The following is a 27,962-nucleotide window of genomic DNA, read 5'->3' on the forward strand; positions in this document are numbered from 1 at the left end:
CAGCTAATAAATTTTGAGTATCATGGAACATTGCATCACGAGTGCATTTGTTTCTAGAAAGTATTTCACAATTAATACTTTTCAAAATGGAATACTATGGGTTGAGTATTCGTGGTACCATCTCTTACTATGATATGGAAATCAGTCTTTCACTTAGATTCAGTATGATTTCGTCTTTAAACAACATATTTCTTGGTTCATTATTCTAAATACCGTCGTTGGGGGTGAGAATGGGTCAAAAAGGAATATGTACGATTTATTTATTGAATAACTATCGCAATTTAACTTCAATAAATTTCAAATTTGGTGTGTATGTACTTTGATGGTACATTAACAACTGTCCAAAATATTGAAGAAAATTATTTATTCACAGCGTCACCACAAGTGAATGAAAAATTACCCAATCTCACCCCATAGAGGGGGTGACATTGGGTCACTGTAATTTAAATAACTTGTTTTTGAGAATATGATTGCAAAACCATTCACAGCTGTGAAATATTGATGAAATACGACGCAAATATATCTAAGATGTTTCACATAAATTTTTCTTGTTTTTTTTTCTTAAATTATCTTGAAAGTCTCATCCCCATTGCCATAAAGCCTATTCAGTTTCCCCAAAGGTGTACTGAAACAGTGAATATTTTAAACCTTCGCAAATAGTTAAATTTCGATGCGACATTCCACGATCAATACATTTCAGGCAGATGTTGACGTCATAATCCCAGTATCTCAGCGATCATTTGTACTTCCGTGAGATGTTTCGCGTTTGACGTGCAAATCCAACCTAACTGGGCTTCAAATGCGGCAACACAAAGTAACCAAAGGATACTTAGCAACTATGATCAATGTCACCGCCAACCTAGCAAAGAAAATCAATCGTTGACTTCGCCTTCCTTGTTGAAAATCTTACCGCATTTGGTGTTCCCGCATTTGATATTTGCATTTCAAGCGCACACAGCAATAATATGAAAATACTGATAAATAATTAAATTTAAAAAAAAAAAAACATTTGATAAAATTCTACGATGTTGCTGTGCACGAAACACAGTGGTTGGTTGGAGAAGTTGTCAAAATGCGTTGGATTGTTATTCAATGCACGGAAAACTCAAGTAGACTTGTTTGATGTTTCAGAGATGCTGTATTTTGAAAGAATAAACACATCTTAATGAAAAAAGAGAACACCCGCAACCGTAAAATGTCAAAAAAGAGGACTTGCAATTTCATTTACTATCGTTCTTGCTTGACCCAATCTCACCCCCATTCTTGATGTTTTAGACACCGTACCGAAAAAAAAAAAAAATTTGTGGAAAAATCGAATAGATTCCGGAAAATACGTGTGAAGTGTAATGAAAAGACTTTCAACCTTATACTAATATAACAATAGAGGTTACAGTACATGCGTGATACTTTGCACAGGAGAAATTTAATGTGGTAAATTTGATCTAGTTTCAACATACAAGTTTATTGATAAAGTAAACAAAAACTTCTATTTCTAAAAATGTATATTGTGATGAATTACGTGTAATAATATGTTCCCCAACATATGGATTATAAATTTTAGTAATATCAGCGTTATTAGCTGAAATATTTCATAAATCATATTTTTCCGTTTTGACCCAATCTCACCCCCTAGACCCATTGTCACCCCCATCGACGGTACTAAATATTAGCATATCCGACATATGATCCATAATATAGACCTGTTTGTTTTCCTCAATTATGGACCACTTACAAACGAAGTAGATTTCTGCCAATTTACACATTGGGCTTGACATTTCCAGGCAGTAGCATGAACGACCAGAATGCTTACAACATGAAGGATTGTAAATTTCGTTTTTAATCAAACACAAATGGTTCTTGTAGAACGAAAACATTGTTGTTCTACAATTCTCAAAAAAAACTTCAAAGAATACTTTGAAACCAACTTCATTGCTGAGACTCTAATTGCTATTTAAAAATAATACTCATATCATTTTTTGTATAAGAAAAAAGTCGCATTTTTTTAATTTGATTTTTTTTAAATTTAAAATTAGTTAGGACAGTTCATTTTATAAAGTGGACACTTTGTGCAACTTTTTAATTTATCAATAAATCGCAATTGGTTTTCTGCACATCATTTGACAAATATTGCACATTGGTGAGATAATAGAAAGGTCTCCAAAATAATTCAATTTCACACATATAAGGAACAACGTTTAGAACGGTCGATTTTTGAAGGTTAATAAACTCAATTAAGGTACCGTGGGGTAAGTGGATACAGCAAAATCAATAGTCAACTTCTTTGTTATATACAGCTTACGTGAATAATGTAATTCAAACTTTTTTCTGTGGATAACAAAAGAGGGACTAATTTACTTCAAATCGACATTTATTTAGATTTTTCTGATTTGTATGAATTGAGTATGAGGGACTTAAAAATTTGCGCCAAATGATCCACTTGCCCCACCATGGTGGGGTAAGTGGATCACCAATAAAAAAAATCTATTCTCAAAACATAAATGGTGTAATTATGTATACTAAGAACGATATTGCTCTCGTTCTTGTTATTAGTGCTAGTTCTGTGATGTTTTGATACTTTAAAAATTAAAAAGTGTATTTACATTATCAAAATATTATTAAAAATATTTATACATTAGTTCACTCTAATTCGAACAAAAAAAAAACATTGTAGCTGGAATAGTTTGGAGAAAATTCTTCAATATAATCACATTAGTTATACTGAAGTATTGTATGACTATTCCTAACGATGTTTTCGAGAAACACACGTAGTGTATAAATATAAGGTAAATTTAATTTGATTTAACAAACTGGAATCTTATTATCCTATTTATGAATGTATTTGTATCATCTGTCTAAAACAATTTATATAGGCAAATAAGGTACGATAATATGATTTCATTTGAAACATTTGTATATATTGCTCTTCTGAAACTCAGCTTTAATAAACCACGAAAAGTTATGTTTGAATTTTGCAATATCCATTATTTTATATTTTCTTATACCAGAAAAATTAAAATTAATTTTAGGTAGATTTATTCAAATTTTCTATAGTCAATTCGACAAATTAAAGCTAGTAATGAGAAGAAGTAAAAACAAAACAACATATGCGAGTATTCAAACTTATTCAAATTGTCGTAAGCAGTCTGCCAATAAATGATAATAATACTTGATCCACTTACCCCACCCCATTAAAAAGTAGGGGTAAGTGTACCATGTCCAATATATCTGTATTTATTTATGAAAATCACATATTTTTCACTGTGATTCATTCAATTAGAACTGAAATGTTCATCGAGCGTTGAAAAAACTAGTACAATTTGATTGAAGGCAGAGATATAATAGATTTTTCATTAACGGAAAACAATTTTGAAATTGATTGATTTTTGCAGCTATCAAGTTTGCTTGTGTTAGTCTACGTGTGGCTCCAATTTTGCGTTAGTATCAGTATGGACATAAGAACATAACCAAAAACGAAGCAATGGTACGAAAATATTCAACATATTCAAGTATTTATGCTCAATATGGACAAATGATCCACTTACCCCACTGATACACTTCCCCCACTGTACCTTATTGTTAGAAATTGGCTATAAAATTCAACAAACTACATTTTTCATTTTCAAAACAGGCTTGTTCTTTGAAAGCATCATTAATCAGAAGCCTGTAGGAAATTATCAAGTTATTTTGAAGCAACAATTTCCCAGATATCATAAAAGCAACCATTTTGCACACTTTTTCATTGATGTGTATTGTTTACATGCTGTCAAACTCGAAGTCATGTTTTTCGATTCAACGAAAATGGAGGTGAACCAACGCGAGTCGAGAGTACAAGTTCTTTTCAAACACCTGGAATTTCCTGACCTGTCACACCGGCAGTTGAAAAAAAAACATTCACCATTCAACCGTCTCCAGAGTGTTGAAGCTTTGGGGCAGCAGGGACGACAATAAATAAATAAATAAATAAATAAATACTGAAATTGCGACAATCAGTCCTAGCTGCAAAGCAGGACTACGAGAAAGCCAAGGAACAACTGGGCAAGGTAGAAGGCCAAAAAGACACTAGGTCGTGTCAGACCGAAGTGTTTTCCTTCACAAGCAACGCGAATATATCTGATGATATTATTCGATACGCGATGCGGAAGAGGGAAGCTTCCGGGGATGAATACGTGGCGAAAAGACGTATGGTTGCTAAGGGAAAAGTGACCTACGCGGCCGTCCTCCAAAGCGGAAAAGCTGGCACGAGCCAAGCCCCGCGATCAAGAGGACATGGCAACAAAGGAGAGGCCAACACCAATCCTAAGGCCAAGAAAGCCAAGAAAAAGGAGCCACGGGTTAACCGGAACCAGGCAGTGCATCCAAGGAACCACGGGCGCAAGGCAACAGCAACCCGTGGATACGAGTTGGAAATAAGAAAAAACAGAGGAGACCGAAAACGGAGCCCAAGGAGAGCGCTAAACCGAAAACAGCGAAACGTAGGAATTTAGGCGAAGCCCTCGTTATCAAAACGGAGGAAGCAAAATAAGCCGAGGTTCTGAAGGCGATGCGAAGCACAGAGAAGCTATCGCCATTGGGCGCAGACGTACGAAGCATAAGGCGAACTAAGATTGGTGAAATGATCCTAGTCTTAAAGAAGGACGCCAAGGAAAAGGGTGCAGTCTATAAGCAACTGGCACAAGAAGTACTTGGTGACGAGGTTGATGTAAGATCCCTTACTGCTGAAGCGACTCTCCAGTGTAAAAATCTGGATGAGGTCACCGATGCAGCGGAGGTCTCGGCCGCCTTCAAAGAGCAGTGTGACATCGACGTAGCCAGTAAGGCCATCCACCTTAGAAAGGGCCCGCAGGGCACCCAGGTGGCGGCGATCAGGCTGCCGGTCGCAGAGGCCAACAAAGCGAAGAACTTGGGCATACTCAAGGTAGGCTGGTCGGTTTGCCGGCTGAGCATACAACAGCCTCCTGAAGTTTGCTTCAAGTGTATCGGGAAGGGCCATAAGTCGTGGAATTGCAATGGTCCCGACAGAAGTAAGATGTGCAGAAAATGCGGCGCTGAAGGCCATAGGGCAAGCGATTGTAAGCAAATCGCTCAGTGCTTAATATGTGTCGACAGAGCAGACAACGGACACTTAACGGGCGGACCCAAAAGTCCGGGCACAAGCGGAGTATCAAAGCAGCCAAAACGGAAGTAATACAGTTAAATTTAAACCACTGTGATGCAGCCCAGCAGCTGCTTTGGCAGTCAGTCTCGGAAACCAAGACTGACGTGGTGTTATTATCGGACCCATACCGCATACCAGCCAACAACGGGAACTGGGTGGCGGATAGGTCTCAACAGCTAGCAGCTATAGGGACGACAGGACGATACCCAATCCAAGAAGTAGTCTCTAGCTCAAATGACGGTTTTGCGATAGCAAAAATCAACGGCGTGTTCTATTGCAGTTGTTACGCGCCCCCAAGGTGGTCGATTGAGGAATTTTCCCACATGGTTGACAGGATGATGGCCGAACTAGCTAATCGGCAGCCAGTAGTGATAGCTGGCGACTTTAATGCATGGGCAGTGGAGTGGGGTAGCCGCTGCACCAATCAAAGAGGCCAGCTATTGTTGGAATCCCTGGCCGCATTAAATGTAGAGCTGGCAAATGTGGGTACAGTGAGTACCTTCCGCAGAAATGGTGCAGAATCGATCATCGACGTGACGTTTTGTAGTCCTAACCTTTTAGGTACCATGAACTGGCGCGTTGATGACGGTTATACTCATAGCGATCATCAATCGATTCGCTATAGTATAATACCAGGCGGGCAGAAGGCAGCGCGATGTAACTCGACCCAAGCCCGAGGATGGAAAACAGCGCGCTTCGACGGCGAAGTATTCACTGAAGCCCTGAGGCGCGAACGAAACACTCTGGACCTAAACGGTGAAGAGCTAGTTGCTATGATACCACGAGCGTGTGATGCTTCCATGCCGAGAAAAGCCCCTCCTAGAGAGAACAGGCCGCCAGTGTATTGGTGGTGCGAATCAATTGCAAATCTTCGAGCAATCTGCCTTCGGGCTAGACGAAGAATGCAACGCGCACGCACAGAAGCACAAAGAGAGGAACGCGGTGCAGCATTCAGAGAGGCAAAGTTGGCTCTCAAAAAGGAAATCAAGAGTCGAAAACGGGCATGCTTTGAAAGTCTATGCGAGAGTGCCAATTTTAGTCCATGGGGTGACGCCTACAGAGTGGTAATGGCTAAGACCAAAGGAGCCATAGCGCCCCAAGAGAAATCGCCCGAGTTGCTGCGATCGATAATCGATGTACTCTTCCCGCACCATCCCATAAGCTCATGGCCCCCAGCGCCGTATGCGGCAGATGAAGGAGAAGAAGTGGCGAGAGTGACGAACGAAGAGCTGGCAGAAGTCGTGAAATCATTCGCGTCAAACAAGGCATCGGGACCCGATGGTATCCCGAATGTTGCCTTAAAAGCGGCAGTGAACACGGATCCGGACATGTTCAGAACCACGATGCAACGCTGTATTGATCAAGGAATCTTCCCGGATGTATGGAAGCGACAGAAATTGGTGCTACTACCAAAGGCGGGGAAACCACCAGGTGACCCGTCGGCGTATAGACCTATCTGTCTACTAGATACGACGGGCAAGTTATTGGAGAGGTTGATTCTCAACAGACTAGTACCGTATACGGAGAGTGCGGACGGCCTGTCCAACAACCAGTTTGGATTCAGAAAAGGTAAATCTACTCTGGACGCCATCCAGTCGGTCGTTCAAACAGCTGAGGTGGCAATCGAGCATAAAAGGAGCGGCATCCGTTACTGCGCGGTTGTCACTCTGGATGTGAAGAATGCGTTCAACAGCGCAAGCTGGGAAGCAATAGCACACGCGCTTCACCGCCTCAAGGTACCGGTGCAGTTGTGTAAGCTTCTAGAAAGCTATTTTGATGGTAGGATTCTACTGTATGACACAGAGGAGGGGCAGAAAAGCGTTCGAATTACCGCGGGAGTACCTCAAGGTTCAATCCTGGACCCGCTGTTATGGAATGCGATGTACGATGACGTACTGAGGCTGCCCCTTCCGACGGGTGTTAAGATTGTTGGCTTCGCCGACGATATCACCCTAGTGGTCTATGGTGAATCGATGGAGGAAGTAGAGTTGACAGCAGCGCACTCTATTTCCCTGGTTGAGGAATGGATGAAGTCTAGGAAACTAGGACTGGCCCGTCACAAGACTGAGGTGGTGGTGGTCAACAACCGCAAGTCCGAGCAACGGGCGCTTATCTCGGTAGGTGATTGCACCATAGAGTCCAAGCGATCCCTTAGGCATCTTGGGGTAATGATCGATGACAAGCTGAGCTTCGCTGGCCACGTTGAATATGCTTGTAAAAGGGCATCTACGGCTATAGCGGCGCTTTCGAGGATGATGTCTAACAGCTCTGCTGTAATTGCCAGCAAACGCAAGCTGCTGGCAAGCGTGGCGCTATCCATACTAAGGTATGGAGGACCAATCTGGTCAAAAGCGCTTAGAACGAACAGAAACCTAAAGCGGTTGGAAAACACGTACAGGATAATGTGCTTAAGAGTAGCAAGTGCATACCGGACGGTATCCAAAGAGGCCGTGTGCATCATAGCCGGGATGACGCCCATCGGGCTCATCATCAAGGAAGATGTTCAATGCTTCAACCAAAGGGGTACCAGAGGAGTCCGCGACACGTGTAAAGAGGAAACGCTCAGAAGCTAGCAGCAGGAATGGGATAACTCCACTAAGGGTAGATGGACCCATCGACTAATACCAAATGTGTCAGATTGGTATGGTAGAAGCCATGGGGAAGTGAACTTCCACCTGACGCAGTTTCTGTCAGGACATGGTTGCTATAGACAGTACCTGCATAGGTTCGGGCACTCAGAATCTCCTGCGTGCCCCAATTGTGCTGGTGTAGAGGAAACAGCGGAGCATGTCGTGTTCGATTGCCCCCGTTTCATTGTTGTGAGAGGTCGCATGCTCACTACATGCGGAGGGGACACGTCCCCCGACAATATTATAGAGAGAATGTGTGCGGATGCCGAGTGCTGGAATGCAGTAACTACGGCTGTCACTCACATTATGTTAGAATTGCAGCGTCTATGGCGCGCCGACCAAGAGTTGGCTGCAGAGGATTAGCCCTGCCGAGGCTGGTCCCTTGTAACATTGTTTAAGTCGGCTAGGAGAAGCAGTTTGCCTAGGCTACTTCTGCTACACGTGTTGTGCTATATGCACTGGTCCCTTCCCGAAGAAATACCGTAAGGTGGTTCCGGGGAGATGAGGGTCTGAGTCCAAGGGTCATGTCGATGCACTGTTCACCACTTGAGCAATTCTAAATGAATTGCTCATGCACAGTGCATAGGCTGGTTTTAGCGGGTCGTCGTTGGTGCGTCATCCCCGCATTCCCTGAGTTATCTTCTCAGGGGATCTGTTTGCAGATTTCCACCTTGTAAAAAAAAAAGAGTGTTGAAGCCAGGGGGCCAACAAAAGACGATTTCAGCGTAGCTTACAATAAAAACACGTTGAAGATAGTTTCTCCCTTTATTTAGTGGCTTACACAATTTTTTACTCATTTACTTGCATATTTCTAGGAATCGTGTAACTTTTGAGCAACAGCACACTAAAATCAATTTCGTCATTATGCGCCTTACCCAGCTTAAACACACGTTAATGAGTAGTTATAAGTTAACGTGAACAATCCAAAACTGTCAGATTCCCCAAAAGCGTCAAATTCCCAAAAATGTCAAAATCATGTTGGCCACGGTTTATATATATGGGGTGACACGCTTGGAGGGCCCGTGGTTGAAGCGGTTCCAGGAGCGGGTGACGTTGAACCACGGCAAAGGAGCTGGACGAAAACCGGGACCGGAGAACAAAAAGACGTTGGGAAAGGTGAAGCGGATGATTAAAGCAAATCCCAACGTCTCAAGCCGTGATTTGACTAAAAAGATCGGCATATCGCAGAGCTACGTCCAGAATGCAAAGAAGAGAGCTGGACTACATACATACAAGGTACAGAACTTCCCAAACCGCGATGAGCGGCAGCAATCGACGGCTAATACTCGGGCACGGAAGCTCTACGAGAAGATGCTGGCGAAATATGGCTGCTGTGTGATGGACGACGAAACGTATATAAAAGCCGATTTTAAGCAAATTCCGGGGTTGGAGTTTTTCATCGGTAAGAGCAAGTACGATGTGGACGACAAATTTAAGAAGAAGAAAATGTCGAAGTTCGCCTCCATATATCTCATTTGGCAGGCCATTTGCTCTTGTGGACTAAGGAGTGAGCCTTTCGTGACAAAGGGCATAACATTGTAGAATATTAGTTGAACGATTAACAGAAATCCGATTACGATGAAGCATGAAGAAAGTGTCAACTTTATAAAATGAACAGTCGTCAAGCGACACTCTGTTGCTATTAAAATATATTTCAACAGGTTTTCAAAGATTATTATCCACTTTTTTTTTTATTTTTCCCGTTTTACTGTAAATATTGATCCATTTTTTTAATTCCTTTATTAGTATCATTCCAAACGTTAAATTTATTTCTTGGTCCTATAACACTTCCCCGAATATCATTGCCCCGAAAACCATCTCTCCGAAAACCATTACCCCGAATGACACACTACCCTGAATGGAAAATTACCCCGAAAACCAGTTTCCCGAATGTACCACTTCCACGAAAGTCAGTGATGCTCTTTAAGAAATTCTTCAAGGACGCTCGCGATGAGCTCAAAAATCCATCTTCCTCGTACTTTCTAGGACAAGCGAAGTTTCCTGGTAGTGTTAAAATAGTTGTCGGCGTAATAACTACTAACATTCCTATCAGTGATTTGTTATTCTTTCAATCTGTTCCTTCGAGGTTGTTAAATGCCAGTGTAAAATTTTAATCAATGATTTCCCCTTTGAGTTATAGGCTGTTCTTTTAAGTTGTACTGTTTGAGTTAAAGCTGTCAAAAAAATCAATCGACACATTTGTGGCGAATTTCAAAGTTGACAGTGACTTCAGACGAACAACCTTAAAAATAAGCCCCTGCAATATTTGCCGAAGAATCATTCTGGTACCAAAAAAGATTCATAAATATCTGATTGTGTAGCTATTTAAGCTGAGAAGCAGGCTCGGTCCCAGTAGGGAAGTAAAGGCAGTTAGTAAAAATAAGAATAATAAGAAGAGTATGCGTAACCTGTTTCAGTGGTAGCCTCGAAATTTAACATGTTGACTGCTAGCGAGGTGAAAAACTCATTCTACTGCTTAAAACCAAGATTGCGTCGAAATTCAAGATGGCCGCCAGATTTTTCATTCAAATTAATTCTTCACTCGACTCGAAGAAAGCATAGCATAGCATAGACTGACTGTACATGTCAATGGTTGCTACTCCGTGATTGATCGGAACTGGTAAGAATTGCACTACGATCCAAATGAATAAGGGATGGGAGTTTCCGCTTACTCTCGAAGTGCAATTTTAGCAGATCTAATATTATTGATCAATAACGGCGCCGGCCAAGTCCTTACAGTCAGTTGGGATGGGGAAGGAATGTTAGGGTGTAATGATTGTTGCTTCTAGAGACCGAGAATACCTCTGCATCTCCACAATCACCACGGGAAGGGTGTTTATTAGTGAGGGAGGAAAAGATCTGGGAGTCACCTCTGGTCGGTGATGCGATCCATGGACAAGGGGGAAATATACGACTTATATTTAAAGTTAGTTTTGTATTTTTGTCTCGAGAAGTTTTTGGTAGAAGCTTTAAAAAATAGGTCAACATCTATAATGTCGAACAATTCAAAAGACGTTTTTATTAATGTCGAAAACTGAAAATTACATGTATATATTTCAAATTATATGAAACAGGAATATTGCCGACACTTGTAGTGACGAACCATACATAGTTTGTTTGAAACTGACATATGAGTATTACTGTGCATTTTGTCTCGATATGGTAGAAGTTTTAAAAAATACGTCAACATTCACAATGTCGAACAATTCAAAAGATAATTTTTAATAATGTCAAAAAGAGAAAAATATATGTATATTGAAATTGTATAAGAAAATAGCATAATGCCGACACTTATAGTGACGAACCATACAAAGTTTGTTTTAATATTACATAAAAGTTACGCTTTCAAGAAAAAATGTGTTATCATAAGCATGAAACGAACTCACCAGTTGGTAATCCATTCTCGACTGAACACAAAACTGACACTGACAGCAAAACTTCTTGGCGTTCCGAAAACAAACCGTCTTGCTTGGGCCTTCCCAAATACCTACCCAGCAAGACGCAGGGTACAAAAAAAAAATTCTCCGGCGACGAAAACACGCGCGAAACCGTGAGCAAAATCTATCGGACGACGCAAAACCGAACTGTCCTGCTTGGGCCTCACGAAGCACTACCAAATTCTTCACTCGACTCGAAGAAAACACCAAAACTTGTATCTTTGTTGTACAAAATATGATGTTTGCATTGATTGCACTCGCCATATACGTCAAAATCATAGAACATGATTTAGAAAATCGTTCATTTCATAGGGTAACCTAGCTCACCTAGTTTTTGTAGCCTATCTTTCTTAGTTCTTTCAGTTCTGTGAGAATCCTCTGAGGCATGTGTTATACCAATTTAGACTTTTCGGAACAAATTTTATTCAAGATAGATTAAAATTGAATTGCAATAGTGAAGGAAGATTAGAAAGGAAAATTCTACTTGAGCATCTCTTCGATTCAATTCTGATTTTTTTATTTTCAAAGTATGGTCATAGTAACTTTTTAAAAAGAAAACCTGCTAGAATAGCTATTTTTTTAAATTGAATCAAAAGCGGATATATTTGGCTTTGATATGGTATAACTTTAAGTTAGTAAAACAGCCAACGGGACTGATATGGAAGAATCTTCAATGTTATCGAGATGTGGCTCGTGGGTTTTACGCTAGGCCGCTCTGGTCAACAAATTCGACTGACAGTGTTGTGTCGGGCGTTTCTTTTTCAGTCGAATTGATCGACTCGGCTTATAAATCAGGAATCTAAGTCAATATATGTGCAAGATTTTTTATTCGATCAAGTTTTTGTACATACGCACTCTTGTGTTCATGAATTTTAAGAACTATATTTAAATAGTTATTTATGCAACAAGGTGCAAAATGATGATTTTTTCAGCACGAGTCGTACATTTATCCAACGAGGCTCGCCGAGTTGGATAAATACGACGAGTGCTGAAAAAATCGAGTTTTGCAACGAGTTGCATACAACATTTTTTGCAATAACGAAAAATGCCGGTAAAGTTGGATTTTTGGGGATATTTCAAGAAAATCCACATGACCATCCATGCTTTGTAGCAACTCAGTATTTCTCAATCAGGTAGGCTGTGGAATGACTGTCACAAATTTTCACACTTTTATTGCTGATTCTATTTTCAAAGACAAACCAGGTAAGGACGCCCTGCTTAGGATCTTCAACCATATTGTATATGCTGAATTGCCAAGATTACAAAAACCGCCCCATGACGCTCCCGTCCTTTTTTATAGTGAACCTTTAAATCCTCTACTTCCGCAAAACTCAGAATCCCCACGGTCAACCTGCTTCTGATTCTAGGATCTGAATCCGATTTAATTCGGTTCGTCAAATGGATAAAGAATCAACTTATGTTCTGATTATACATCCATTTGACGAACCGAATTGAATCGGATTCGGATACTGAAATCAGAAACTGGTTTGAGAAAATAACAGCATTTCAAAAAATCACGTATGGAGGTGCTCCGACGCCGATTCGGTAACTTCCAAAACAGTACTGAAAAGTGCTACTTTTCGATACTGTTATTAGTGCTGAAAAGTAACACTTTTCAGCACTGTTTGTATCGGTAGGAGAAGTAGGCTGTTATGTAGGTCATTTCGTTGATAAAAAGTAAGCTGATATGCAATCGAATTGCAAAAAAAATATTATCGACCTAATTTAAAAAAAAAAAAGTAAAAATTACACAGTTAAGTTGGTCAATTTTGGTGATATATGAATATATAAAGGCGTATCATTGAGTTATTGATCCATTACTTCATACGTAGACATACTTTTCGGTCAAGCTAGTTAAGGCTAAGGAATCACTTTCACTTTTAAGTTTTTTTGGTTCCTTTACCTAAACATTCACCTTGACTGAAGACTCTGCGCTTGCATTGACACACTTCACAGTGGTTGCCATTCAAAGCCGAAGCAACATAGTTCCTGCATTCAATGACAGGTAGCATAGCAACTCACTCTGCGGATATAATCGTACACCAAATTCACTGACTGGACCAGACACCCCCGTAACACTCTCACAGTCGGCAAAACACGTAACACTGGCCAATTTCATACACTGTGCTATGCACCAGAGGCCAAACATTAGTATGATGCGATTTCACTAGCACAGGTGTCAAGTATCTCATGTTTTAATGTTTTACTTATTGGCGATACTTGATTAACTCGTTAAATAGTTTTTCTTTATGATGTAATGTTAACAGCTCTTCAATAAAATAAACATACAAACCAAATCACATAAAGGCCTTTTCTTACAGTCAAATTTTGGCACAACACATTTACTTTCAACAAAGTCACTTTCATCTGCGCAATCTATCAACTTGATCGTCTCTTAATGAATGTTCAATAAAAATTGAACCATTGAGCATTATTTCTGCTAACGCACACACATTTCTTAGAGGAACCCAAATAGATCCTCTATAAACACTTCCAGACGAGCATACACCCATCTAAGACGCTGACTGGGCGAACGGGTATTAGCTAGGAGCAAATCCAAAAAATGAATGAACGGCATGAAAACAGCGATTCATCATCAACTGGTGTAGGTCATAGAATGGGCGACGACCGAATAGTGTTCATTGCACGATACAGAGGACAAGCGAACCATACGGTCGATGTTCCCAACGAGAGTAAAACTTTACCGTATTGTGGGGCTGATTGATCTTGAACTGAAGGCACAAGATATGCAGATAATGCAAGTTTTCCGGGCAGAGCTTCATTAACTTAGCAAGTTACTTACTGTAATGTTTTATACTAAATTTGTACAAATGAAATCTGAGACTACGCAAACCGTTCAAAGTTGTAAGGGAAGTATGAAAAAAAAAAATATTCAAACGGTTATATGCAGAAATAGTAGTTTACGGAACAAGTTGCAGAATGATTTAAAAATCGAGTTCTGCAACGAGTAACGTACAATATTTTTTGCAATTCGATTGCATATCAGCTTACTTTTTATCAACGAAATGACCTACATAACAGCCTACTTTTCCTACCGATACAAACAGTGCTGAAAAGTGTTACTTTTCAGCACTAATAACAGTATCGAAAAGTAGCACTTTTCAGTACTGTTTTGGAAGTTACCGAATCGGCGTCGGAGCACCTCCATACGTGATTTTTTGAAATGCTGTTATTTTCTCAAACCAGTTTCTGATTTCAGTATCCGAATCCGATTCAATTCGGTTCATCAAATGGATGTAGAATCAGAACATAAGTTGATTCTTTATCCATTTGACGAACCGAATTAAATCGGATTCAGATCCTAGAATCAGAAGCAGGTTGACCGTGGGGATTCTGAGTTTTGCGGAAGTAGAGGATTTAAAGGTTCACTATAAAAAAGGACGGGAGCGTCATGGGGCGGTTTTTGTAATCTTGGCAATTCAGCATATACAATATGGTTGAAGATCCTAAGCAGGGCGTCCTTACCTGGTTTGTCTTTGAAAATAGAATCAGCAATAAAAGTGTGAAAATTTGTGACAGTCATTCCACAGCCTACCTGATTGAGAAATACTGAGTTGCTACAAAGCATGGATGGTCATGTGGATTTTCTTGAAATATCCCCAAAAATCCAACTTTACCGGCATTTTTCGTTATTGCAAAAAATGTTGTATGCAACTCGTTGCAAAACTCGATTTTTTCAGCACTCGTCGTATTTATCCAACTCGGCGAGCCTCGTTGGATAAATGTACGACTCGTGCTGAAAAAATCATCATTTTGCACCTTGTTGCATAAATAACTATTTTGCAATTTAGTAGAAGACCACTTGAGGGTATTAAAAATTATATCGGAATGAATTCACCATTATTTTACAATTTCTTAAAAACTGTTGTGTTATGATTCATTACGCAACTCAAAACAGTTGCGTAATGAGAATGTATTGTTCATGTATTGTTACAGCATCTTGTAAAACTATCCAAATATACATTTAATTTTCAACTGAGAATGCTTGAATGCTACACGATTGTGTAAATTTAAAGTAAATTCAATTGAAAAATAATAGATTTGTCGTTGAAATTTACGTTTATTTTGATGTTCCAAATTTGTGCATAAAAATAAACTTAAATTTACAACATATTTTTACTGTGTAAATTTGATTCATTTGGAGTTTATTTACAAATTTCATAACGCCAAAAATGGCCATTTTTAACACCCACCCCCCCTCATAACGCATATTGTTATAGATTATTTTCCGAATTTTGTGTGATCTGTAACATCTTGAAAAAAATTCGGTTTTTGAACCTAGGTTGGAACTGGTGAAACCCGTTCTGAATTACAGTTTCGACCCCAACCCAAAACCTCGAAATTTCAAGAGCACAAATGTGAAGAAACAGACAAACGTTCACGCCGACAATATGATCTATCACCACCAGCAAGTGAAATATAATCGATCATGTTTACAGCTTGAATATATGTCTTTTTCCCAGATTTGTGCTCTACACAATTGGAGTTGGGGCCTTCCTTAGCCGAGTGGTTAGAGTCCGCGACTACAAAGCAATGCCATGCTGAAGGTGTCTGGGTTTGATTCCCGGTCGGTCTAGGATCTTTTCGTGATAAAAATTTCCTTGATTTCCTGGGCATAGAGTATAATCGTACCTTCCACACGATATACGAATGCAAAAATGGCAACTTTGGCATAAAAAGCTCTCAGTTAAAAACTGTGGAAGTGCTTATACGAACACTAAGCTGTGAAGCAGGCTCTGTCCCAGTGAGGACGTTAATGTCAAGAAGAATAAGACAATTGGAGTTGTGGCTACGACTCCACTTCATCCTAACCAAAAATCCAATTTGGGGACGGACCTGGAGTAAAGGTTAGAACACACGCCTCTCACGCCTGTGGGGCCCAGATAGCCGAAGCGGTAAACGCGCAGCTATTCAGCAAGACCAAGCTGAGGGTCGTGGGTTCGAGTCCCACCGGTCAAGGATCTTTTCGGGTTGGAAATTTTCTCGACTTCCCAGGGCATAGAGTATCTTCGTACCTGCCACACGATATACGCATGCAAAAATGGTCATTGGCATAGTAAGCTCTCAGTTAATAAGTGTGGAAGTGCTCATAAGAACACTGAGCTGAGAAGCAGGCTCTGTCCCAGTGGGGGACGTAACGCCAGAAAGAAGAAGAACACGCCTCTCACGCTGAGGACCTGGGATCACATCCCATCCGCGATATAATCACTTATGACGTAAAAGTTATAGTTGATAAAGTAGCACAGGACTGAATCTCGTTCATGAAGATAAAAAAAAATCCAATTTGTCTAATGCCTTCAGCTGTTGGTACACTATTCCTATACTACCAAGAATCGCAAGTAATTCCCATCAGTTGAAAGTAGGTATGGATTTAAAAATGATTGAATCTCTATTAAAATTTCAGAATTTTGTTTTAATGCCATTAAAAACATTGTTCATGTTATCTGTGGAAAATCCTTGAGAACATTTTTGCTATAACATTTTTCTAATATCTTTACAATGTATCTGGGACAAATTTTCCTATATCAACATTGACTACATATTTGCCTAAGACACCAATTGTCTATCTCAATTCTTCTAAAACATATTTTGCTTATCCGTCTTTCAGGTAAATTAATCAAATATTTGGTACCTGTTGTGCGTAAAGATGATAGCTATCACGCATACCAAATGACTGAGCAGCCAAAATCCACTTTCAGCTTCACTTACAGCATACAGTCTCCGCTCGGAGAACGAAGCGTAAACCGAGAAAAGAAAAAAAAAAACAAAATCATCCCGGACGCGCGAAAGCGAACTCGAGCGCTTGGGCCTTTGTATCGCATTGCCCCGGAGGGTACAAGCCACATTTCTATACAAAAAGATAAATTTTGTTTTTCGTGTTCTACTGTGGAAGCACACTCCGCTACCCTAAGATAAACGATAATGACCATCTAGGCCTCTACGACCGTTCGAATGGGATGGTACACAAAGTATGTCATGTTAAATTGGAACCTTTTCAAAAATCTCCAATCCCTTTTATCATACTTTTTGCAAAAAAAAACCTAATAATTTGTAAGGCTTGTCACACTGTCCTGACCTCCTTTTTCCTGAATGGTGACATAATTGGTGCATGACAACAATGAGTTAGATACTTATTGATTCGAAAAATGTAGAATAAGAGCTGCCCCTTTTGAATTACCGTTTTGTCTCAAATTCCGAACAGACTCATATTCCGAACACTCGGTTTTTGTATGGCGATTTGGTTGACATGTTTCGCTGAAATATGTCATCAAATTACAAGGGAATGGCAGTCAATTGCAATTCAATTTTAACGTCTTCCAATCTATTTTATACCTCTGGAGTAGTGATGATTATCTGGTTCGACACCAGTAGAACAAGCTCAAATACATTTATTTGCGAAATTCTTCTTTTGAATACGATTTATTCGTGCTGTTCGGAATTTGAATCAAGGTGTTCGGAATATGAGACAGAATGGACACAGTGTTCGGCATGTGAATCAAAATGTTGTTGGGTACTTTTACGTAAAAACAAAACTAAACAAGTTAAAATAAACATTGTTAGTAGCACAAACAACAGCTAACCGTTAAACTTTGCGAAGGAATTAAAATTTACACAAATATCAGGTAATTTATGCTCAGCAGATGCAATTGAAGTCACTGTCGTCCTTAAGTGTTCGGAATATGAGTCAAAACGGTACTACATGAGTTGAGAATATGAAAAAATACTGGAAACTACGCCAACTAAAAATCTAATTCCTCCTAATTCATCATGTATACGCGCTTCATATCAAGAGCTTGATATCAGCTTGCCATGAGCGCACAAAAATAATCGCGCGCTTGAGCACGTGCTATGGTGAGACACATTTTTTTAGATCTCATGTAGCAATGTACTAGCTCAAATGATCACATCTGCACTGGCTCATGCGCCGTCTCATGAGAAAATCTCAATGTGACAGTACATTTGAGCCTCGCAGGCGAAGGTTTCAGAAGCAAGGAAAAGGGATTAAACTATGGATCAAACTGCCCGTAGGCAGTTTCAAAGGACTGATGTACTTCAACGCGGTTGAGATTCTAGAATTTGAATCGAAAAACTTGGGCTGGCCAACGAAGAAGCATAGGTATAGACCGAAGTCGTATGCTTCCGTGGAGTTATTGTACTAGGCAAACATAACTGCATAAAAGTACTCCTAGTAAGCGCATGTGACGAGCCTCACGAGATGTCTCATGAGACTCGCTCACTAAGATATATTTTGTACGTATCCGCATCTCGTGTCTCACATAATCTGTGAGCTGCGATATGAAATATCGCATGGCACACTAGCTTATTTAGGTATACATGAGAAACCCGTTAATTCCCAATATATCCCACAATTGCACTTAAGTCCCGAAATTGTTATCAATACCTAATTATGTATTCCATAAAATATGATGAGAATCCAAAAACTTGACAGTTCCATAGAATTAATTTTGCATTTTATTAAGACAAAATTCGTGCTGCTTGATCCTTTAGAGACGGTAAGTGTTGTAAAAAATAATTTCGATTGGAATAGCTCAACTCAACTAATTGGAAGAAAATTTACGATAACTATGAAGGGTCCGGAAAATGTTAAAAGTTCAACTTTAACAATGCATATATCCGTCGTTTTCTAAGCGATTTTCAAATTTTTTGCAGCAATTTGCACCAGCTTCAACAACAGTTATATGTCGAATACGATGCCCACTTTCTTTGGAAACGTGTTGAAGATTGGATCACATGTGTATGAAATACTGCAAAAAAAAGAAAGTCACATTACCAAAACGCATAAAATTAGCGATATGATGTCTTGAGCAATGTTTTTCCTTACCGAATTCACCATCATCTCATTTGTAAAGAATAATACTAAGATTGGGTTTATGGACAAAAGGTCGAAAGACAAAAGGTGGAAAGGACAAAAGGTCGAAAGACAAAAGGTCGAAAGGACAAAAATTCGAAAACGATTTGCATGGTGGGAAATTTTTCCTTCTTCGAAAAAAGATTTTCGACCTTTTGTCCCTTCTTTTTTGTTCTTCGACCTTTTGTTCTTTCGACCTTTTGTCATAGATTCCTAAGATTGATACCCACTTTTGATGATATAAAATAATAATGTACTAAAAAATCATAGTTTTCAAACATTCAGGAACTCAATTTGCAATATTTTCGCGCAAAACAAACAGTAATGATTTTTTTTTTCCAGATAGCTTGAACCCCTAGGGATCTGCAAATATATAAAAACTTTGGGGTTTACGAAATTTTGCTGAACAAGAAATATCTTTCTTTACATTACTCCCGAAAATCTATTTTTTTTAAATCTCAAAGGGCAACCTCTAAACGTCATTTCTCAGAGTAAGGTTTGATTGTGACATCCTTAGCTACCGTATGGTGGTTTAGCACCTATGTTTTGTGGCAAAATGGTATTTTTTTCATTTCATTTCATTTCATTTATTTATATTAATAAGTAACTTAAGACGATTTGTCTTTTCTATGTTACATTGATGCATTGTAGAACAAAAGTGACACATTCGGTAAAGCACGCATTTCTGAAAAATTCTAATATACGTGTTTAAATAAACTACTATTTATCTAAAGTGCTCAAAACATTTCCGTCTAAATCCCATCCCTGATAATTGCATAGTTAATTCGTTTGGCAACAAGTTCCAATATGCAACACCCCTAACGAAAAAGGAATTACCATACTTTGACGTACGGTGCCTTGGTAGTATGAATTTATTACTTCTTCCACTTCTATTCAAAACTAATTTACTATGTAAGTAATCAGGTTCTTTTTGTGTAAAAATATCATGAATAATTAGACAAGATCTAAGTTTCACAAAATTTTCAAAAGAACAACCTATTAATTTACACTGCAAATGTGAAACATGATCAAACCGGCTAAGATTATAAACATATCTCACGCAGGCATTAAGAGCTACACGCAGTTTATTTGTAGCGTTCACTGATGCTTGCGGCAAAAGAAAATCACAGGCGACAAAAAAGGGAAAAATAAAGGTTTTGAATAATTTTAACTTTATTTCAGCACTGAAAAAATATCCGGTAAGCTGTAGTGTCCTCAATTTACCATAAATTTTTCCACATTGTTGAAGAATGAAGTCATCCCAACTAAAATCATTCTTAATCGTAAAACCAAGGCTCAAAGCTTTCTCAACGTACCTTAAAGAACTTCCATTTAAACATAACATAGGAGCGTTTTCACTGTTGGCACGAGTAGTTAAAAACATTGCATGCGTCTTTTCAACGTTTATTGAAAGTTTGTTTCTAACAGACCAATCCAATATCCTTGCCAAATCTTCATTAATGTACCTCGAATTGGTGTTAGCGTCAAATTCCGAACAATCAAAATAGAGTTGGACATCATCAGCGTATATATGAATTTTACAAAATTTCAACACGTTTGGTAAATCATTAATGTATAATGCAAAGAAAAAAGGCCCAAGTATAGATCCCTGAGGAACTCCAGATGTAGTTGGGATAAACGTAGAAAAAAGTCCATTATTGTATACACACTGAAAGCGTTCTGTAAGATAGGAATAAACCAATTGCGTAGCTTCAAAAGAAAAACCAAAATTAGTTTGCAGCTTAGCACACAGTTTAGTATGGCAGATCGTATCAAACGCTTTCGAGAAATCTAATAAAACTAAAACTACTGGTTTTCCATTATCCAACACTATTCCAATGTCATCTAAAACCTTCATCATGGCAGTTTTCGTACTGTGTTTAGACCGATAACCTGACTGAAAACGAGTCAAAAGATTATATTCTTCAACATGCTCACAAACTTGCTTTTTAAGCAAAGCTTCGAAAGCTTTAGACAAGACGCACAAAATACTTATGGGTCGCAGGTTTTGAATTGAATTTAACAAGGGTTTCTTTTTAATAGGAATAACTTTTGCTTGCTTCCAGCACTTGGGAAAACGGCTGCTACATATGATTGTATTGAACATATAAACTATCTGTGGTAAAATACTTGGTAAGCACATTTTTAAAAATTTTAGCGATAAATTATCAAGACCCACAGCTTCAGATTTGATATCAAATAGAGCATTGATAACTTGGACTTCATCGATATTACGGAAATTAAAAGCAGGTAGTTCTGAGTTTCTATGGATAGGCCTGAAAGAACGATCATTATCGCCGAAGGTTTCACAAAAAAAGTTATTTATATCATTTGCATCAACATTGTTACAGGATTTAGTAGTTGTATTGATTCCAGAATTTTTCAATCTCTTCCAGAGAAGTTTTGGGGGTAAGTTCGTATTAATTTGAGAACTATAATATTCAGTTTTTGCTTTTCTTATTAGATAATTAACTTTGTTTCGTAATCTTCTAAACAGAGCATGATCAATTGCGTTTGATGAGACCTTCCATTGTTTAAAAGATAAATCGCGATCAACTATCGCTTTTGCTATGCTATTATTAAACCATGGATTCGATTTTAGATTTCTTAAAACAGTACGTACAGGCACAAAAATTTCATGCATCTCGCAGATCACAGCATTGAAATATTCAGTAAGTATATCAGAATCGTCGATACTGTAAAAAGTGTCCCAATCAACCAACTGCAGTGACTCTCGCAAAGCATTTATATCGACACGGTTATAGTCACGATACTGGAAAGAACTCGGAACCCCGGTATATACCTCTATGTCTAAAGAAGCAAATATCATGTCATGATTAGAGAGCACAGGAAAGTCTATTTGGTTGAATCGTAAAACATTATCAGGAACATTATTTTGGGACACCCCAAAGTTATTTAACAAAAAAATACTTCCCAGTTTTATCTGGTACGGATTTGTGGCACAATTTAAACAATGTTTAAGGTGATAAATTATAATTTTATAGGCAAAAAATAAGTTCCAGAACTCCAACTTAGATGTTTGGGTTGGAATATAAATTTTTGATTTCACTCAAAATTTGTTTTACTCGAGAAATCAAGATAATTCCTATTTTTCAACCTGTCATATAAGTCGAAATTCGACACTATGACATGTAGTTTTTTGACATGAATTTGATTGTAGAAGCCGAGCGAACATACTTGGGCAGAAGTACACATTTTTGATTACACTTAAAATATATTTTAATTATCAAAGTACGGAAAATATCAATTTTTAAAGTTTATAAAGCAAAATTCAGATACACGAAGATAACTGGAGGTTTTCTCGACTGAACCATGACTGTCTAGTGTATATGTTTGTGCAGAAATATAAATTTGTGATTACACTGAAATTATTTCAATTTCTAAAGTACGAAATATCCGTTTTTTGCCAATATATCGAAATTTAAAGCGATGTCTGACATCTTGTTTTCTCACCATACATTTTATTATAGAAGTCTAGTGAACATGATTGAACAGAAATTGAAATTTGTGATCGCATTCAAAATTTATTTTTCTTGAAAAACGACAAAACAACTTTTTTAAAACAAAAATAATACCGTAATCCGGGGGCAAATTGATCACTATTTCACAACTTTTTGTCATGTTTTCTTTTGGAATTCACAAATTGTCAAATTTATTTCGGTAAAATCAGTACTTCATTGATCTCTATCGGTTTATGTAATCGATTTTTTATGAAATAAAATTTAAAATTTCAAAAAAATAATTTTAATGTCAAAAAATGAAAATGACACATTGGGGTGTAATTGATCACTATATAATAAAGCGTATTTTAGAATGTAAAATTTCCCTGTCTACTAAATTTGGGTCTCCTGAATCTGAAAATGATGTCGAAATTCTTACAACTCGTGTATATCATCATTTTATTACCAAATTAAACTTTGTAAATTTGAATAATACGCCTAAATGTATGCAATTTCCCTTGAAATAAGCACGTTACTCAACAGTAAACGGTTTTATGAGCAAAAAACTATTCTTGTAATGCTGTGCGATTTCAAAAATGAGTTCAGCAGTTCTCACTGAAGCTTATGTAACATTTTTAACACTCAAAGTTTACATGCAGGCTTAGCACCAGCGGATTGTTTAGTACCGACATTTCCAACAGTATTGCTAACACCTTCAAAAACTGTGAATATTTCTTTGCAAAACTGACCGTAATAAAAATGAAACAGTTTAAAATAATCATTAGACATCTATAAACCAGAATATATGGAATGTCTGTGATGACAGCGAAGTATTAAGCATCCTTGAAAGGAAATGCTATTTGGTACCGACCTGATCAAATTCACCCCAGTGATCAATTTGCCCCCGGATTACGGTACTAAATATGTGACTTCTGTAACTGGGTTTAGAAATAGATTTCAATAGGATGTTTCCTAGTTTAAAAGTAAAATAAATTTGGAATGTTATCTGAAATTTATGTTTCTGCTCAAACATGTTCACAGGAAATCTTAAAGCAAACTTTGTTAAAAAAACAACATGTCATTGCTTTGCATTTCGGTTTACAGGCTTAAACCTTGTTTTTTTCGTTGCTTTCAAGTAAAATAAATGTTTAATGTACACAAAAAGTATTGATTATGCTCTAACGTATTGACTAGACTTCCACATTCAATGTTGAGAAAAAAAACCTGTCACCACCATGATTTTTGATTTACAGGCGCAAAGAGTCTAAAACAAACAAGATTTTTAATAGCTTTTTTCAAGTACCGTAAAACGGGGTATCTTTGATAATGCGAGTAACTTTGATAGTGCGTTGCCCACCACATACAAAACGAAATATCATAATTTTTGTTAATCGGTCAAGCAAAACGAATGCAAAACTAAAGAATATTAGTATGACACTTAATGTGAGAGCTATTTTCATTTGAATCGAAAACATTTAAGGTTTTATATGCGGATATTACAATTTGATACGGTTTTAGCATTTTCGAAACGCTTATAAACAATCTGTTCTACGATCACTATTTGATGTAGTTTTTAATCGTTTGTCACTCATCCTTGACAGCCTAGTTATAATGGAACTTGAATATGGTCTCAAATCTCTTAGCGAAAAGCATTTTCACAAACTGGGACCCTTTTTGTAATCTACGTCAGAAATTTCCATATAACGTTTAACGCCTAGGAGTATGCAATGCTCTATAAATGTTTCATTATTCATTCAATTTTGTTCGATTTATACTCCATTATCAAAGTTACCCCAAAACAGAAAACCGACTTTCGATTATATGAAAAAATATTCATCCATTCAAAATAAATCTTTTGGCAATCTATCAACTGCAATCGATAGCTAGGATGGCGGTGCTTGTTTTAAAAATATGAATTATAATTCTTTGAAACAGTATGCATAAATATTCAAGTTTTTTTTTTCGAAAAAACTATCAAAGTTACCCCGTTTTACGGTAAAAGAAATACTGAGTGTTTTTCAAAATTTCTATTTCTGCTCAAACATAATTACTACATTTACTATCAAATAATTTTAAACTATGAGGGTTTTCTAGACTTTTTAGTAACACAAATTTTGAGTGTAAGCTAGAATATTTTTTTTTACCTAAACATGTTCACTGAACTTCTAAGCAAATTGATATCGAAAAAATATGTGTCATCGCTTTGAATTTCAATTTATAGGTTAATGGGTCGAAACTCTGAAAAAAAATAGATTTTTGCCTAAAGTCATAAAGTTTTTTTATCCGTACCTATACGTTTGTTTAGGTTCATGAATCCATCATTCAATCATCAGCAATTATCAATAAATAAAAACCTGTTTTTTCATTTAAATTTCAATAAGCTCGCATGAAAATCTATCATTGCATTAGATATAGCAAGTGTAATGCAATGATAGATTTTCTTGAGCATTGCTTCAATATTGAACAAAAAAACTAGTTTAAAAAATGTGTGAAACAATGATGTTTTTTTTTGTCTTAACAAAAAGCTATTTTGAATCAGCGTGTAACCAAGCAGCGATATACAACGGTTTGTTATCAAATGAATCGACGAAAGATTTTATTGCGAATAATTCCGGACATGCTGCCAACACAAGTGTGGATTTGTTTTGACCTGCAGCAAGCACCAATACAAATAGATATAAGAGATACGAAAACTTTCACAACTTCATGAACTTGTTGATATTGTAAATGTGTTATCCTTATATGCATTTTTTACACTGTGAAGGAGTAAACATTTTCAATTTGATGCGTAAATTACTAAATTTGAAATATATGATGTACTTAATTGACAATTTTTTTATAATGCTTCTTTGTAGGTTCTTGTGTACAATATGTCAAGTGTATCGTGAATGAATGACAGATTTAGCAGTATTTTGAACCACTACCATTTAAACCGGTTGAATGCAGAATACAAGTGCATGTGTTCAAAACAATACTCATACTGTTATAACCCAGTTCATTTGGTATGCTATGCTTTATATTTATTAATGAAAGGTATTTCATTTCTAGCCTAACATTCGAAAATCGAACATTAAACACACAAACGATACGTAATGGAGCTTGTAGTACAGAAAACTAAATATTTTACCAACATTTGAGTGTAGAGCAAGCATCAGATTGACAATGTAAAAATGGATTTGTTCCAAACAGTTGATTGACGTCCAGTAAAACAAGTCAAACAATATATATACCCAATTGATTTCTGTTTCATCATTTGGTCATTTTCACCTGTTTCACTTGCTTTCTGTTCTACACACATCTATCTTAAGTTATAACGTGTACATCTATACATCGTAATTTTCGCCATACTATGTATGGGTAATCGGAAAAAGACCACAGAAGTCAAATTAAAGTTACATTCGATTCTTACGGATCAGCTGTTACTGACAAACAAAAATCGAATGATTCACAAATAATAATGCCAAAAGGGGAATATTTTCCAAACACAAAACTATTCAAAAATACCAACTTACATATAGAACCACAGAAAATTCCTTGCATGAACGTGAAATAACTTTCAAGGTCGTTTGAAAACAAAGATGGCTTCAATGGCGCAGACAGTAATCGAAGAAATATAGTGGCACTTTTAAAAACTTCTCACAGTTCAATTATGTTAACTGAAACCATAACTTCTAACACTTTGCTGAGAACTACTGATCATTGATGTATGCACTTTCATCTACCACAAATTAGAGGAAACAATAAAACTTGTGAAATAAGGTGCTTGGTCCTGTGATGCACTCTGTCCGTGCAGAAAATTGAAACGATTTCCCATTCGGATGTCTGAGCAATATTGTTTTGGTCGATGTTTACTAAACTCTGTTCGTTTCGCATCGGTATGTGTAGCACACATCCCGATGTAAACTTCGACTCGACTGAAATGAACACGCGTCATCATTGCCCATGGCTATTCGTACGTGGACGATATAAAAATATCGTTACATGTGTGTCTCTGGCACAGTACCACAATCAAGAAATGCACTTTGTGATACAAATCGTGACATTTTTTTGTTTGAGGAAACTACGATATTCCAAAAGACTAGGCTTCAACGTCGTTTGTTATTCAATTTCAAACATATCAGACTTTTGTCGAATATGGTTAGTTTTTTCATGAAAAATTTGTTTTCGATGTGTTTAGTATTGAACAAAGTTCACTTGCCGAGAGCCTAAGAAAACTAATTGATCCAATATGTTCCCAAGCCCGTTACATTTACTAGTAAAATAACGATCGATCTGATAGGAATGCTATATTTTTAACTGGCTTATTGTTCAAACTAGTTTTTTAGTAGAAAAAATAAAGAAACACGGTCCCACACTAGGTGTATAGCAATTAAAATTATTTTCTTTGCTTAAATTCGAAAGATTATATTGATTGTAGCTCTCATTTGGCGTTATGGCAAAAACTGGTGCTACTAAATTCCCACATATGTTATATTTAAGGGGGCAGGATCCGTCATTGATTTCGGAACTTTCAAAAGCAGTTTTTTCCTTCAAAATTAAGAAAATTTACAGGAAAATGTGTTCACTGTATTCTTTTCTCCAACCAAAACATAGTGAACACATTTTCATCGAATAATTCCTAGTTTTGAACAGAAAAACTGCTTTTGAAGTTTCGATTATGACGATGATTACGATGACGGAGCGTTGATCGTTAATAGATCGCAACGCGTCCTATTTCTTTTTTTTTTTCTACCTACATCGCATCACTTAAACCGCAAAGTGAACTGATGTTTGTCAAAAATAATATAATTTAGGACGCGTTGCGATCTTTCAAATATAACATATATTTTTCCATACAAATTGCAAAGTCGTCAACCCTGTAGTACAGTTAACTCTCCCTTACTCGATATTCCGTATCTCGATATCGAGTTAGAGAACCATAGTAAAAGTTGGTTTTCATGGCTAACTCGATGGTCCCTTAGATCGCAGTTGCACTGGTTTTGTGTTCTGTAACTCGATACCTCCCTAACTCGATGGTCCCTTCAATATCGAGTAAGGGAGAGATGACTGTACTTAAATGTCATTTTCAGTTATCTAAAATTGCTCTAAACACGTTTTTTGGCAATGATTTATTTTTTTTCGCAAATCTAAGAATTTTGGTTTTTATAATTTTTATTTTTGAACATCCCTATTATATTTCATTTTTTCTTGAAGCCTCTTCTAGTTACTGATTTTTAACAATAATAAAAATTTAAGTTTTTTCGGTACTTTTGGAAAAATTATTTTTTTTTAATTTTTATCTGGATTTTTTTTTAATTTTCCGTGTAATTAACCGAAAAACAGGTTTGAAATTATTTTAATACCACCAAGCTTTTCTTCTGTGGTAGGTTGATCGTAGAAAAATATAAA

General features: G+C 37.3%; 1 protein-coding gene across 5 annotated transcripts in view; it reads right to left on the reverse strand.

Moving 5' to 3' along the window:
• The window catches only part of LOC5574435, a 45,238-nt gene that overhangs the window by 10,715 nt on the left and 6,561 nt on the right, over nt 1-27,962 (reverse strand). The window contains exon 1 of one of the 5 annotated variants that reach the window (XM_001661392.2): nt 26,087-26,420. The exons of 1 other annotated variant lie outside the window; for it this stretch is intronic. The gene's annotated coding sequence lies outside the window, so the exon portion shown is untranslated. Of the gene's footprint in view, nt 1-13,125; nt 13,216-13,244; nt 13,483-13,511; nt 13,711-26,086; nt 26,421-27,962 lie in introns of those variants that run through there. 3 more of the 5 variants (XM_021848843.1, XM_021848844.1, XM_021848842.1) reach the window with 3 other exon arrangements.

The sequence above is a fragment of the Aedes aegypti genome, chromosome 3 (genome assembly GCF_002204515.2).
Source record: "Aedes aegypti strain LVP_AGWG chromosome 3, AaegL5.0 Primary Assembly, whole genome shotgun sequence".
Classification (NCBI taxonomy): Eukaryota; Metazoa; Arthropoda; class Insecta; order Diptera; family Culicidae; genus Aedes; species Aedes aegypti.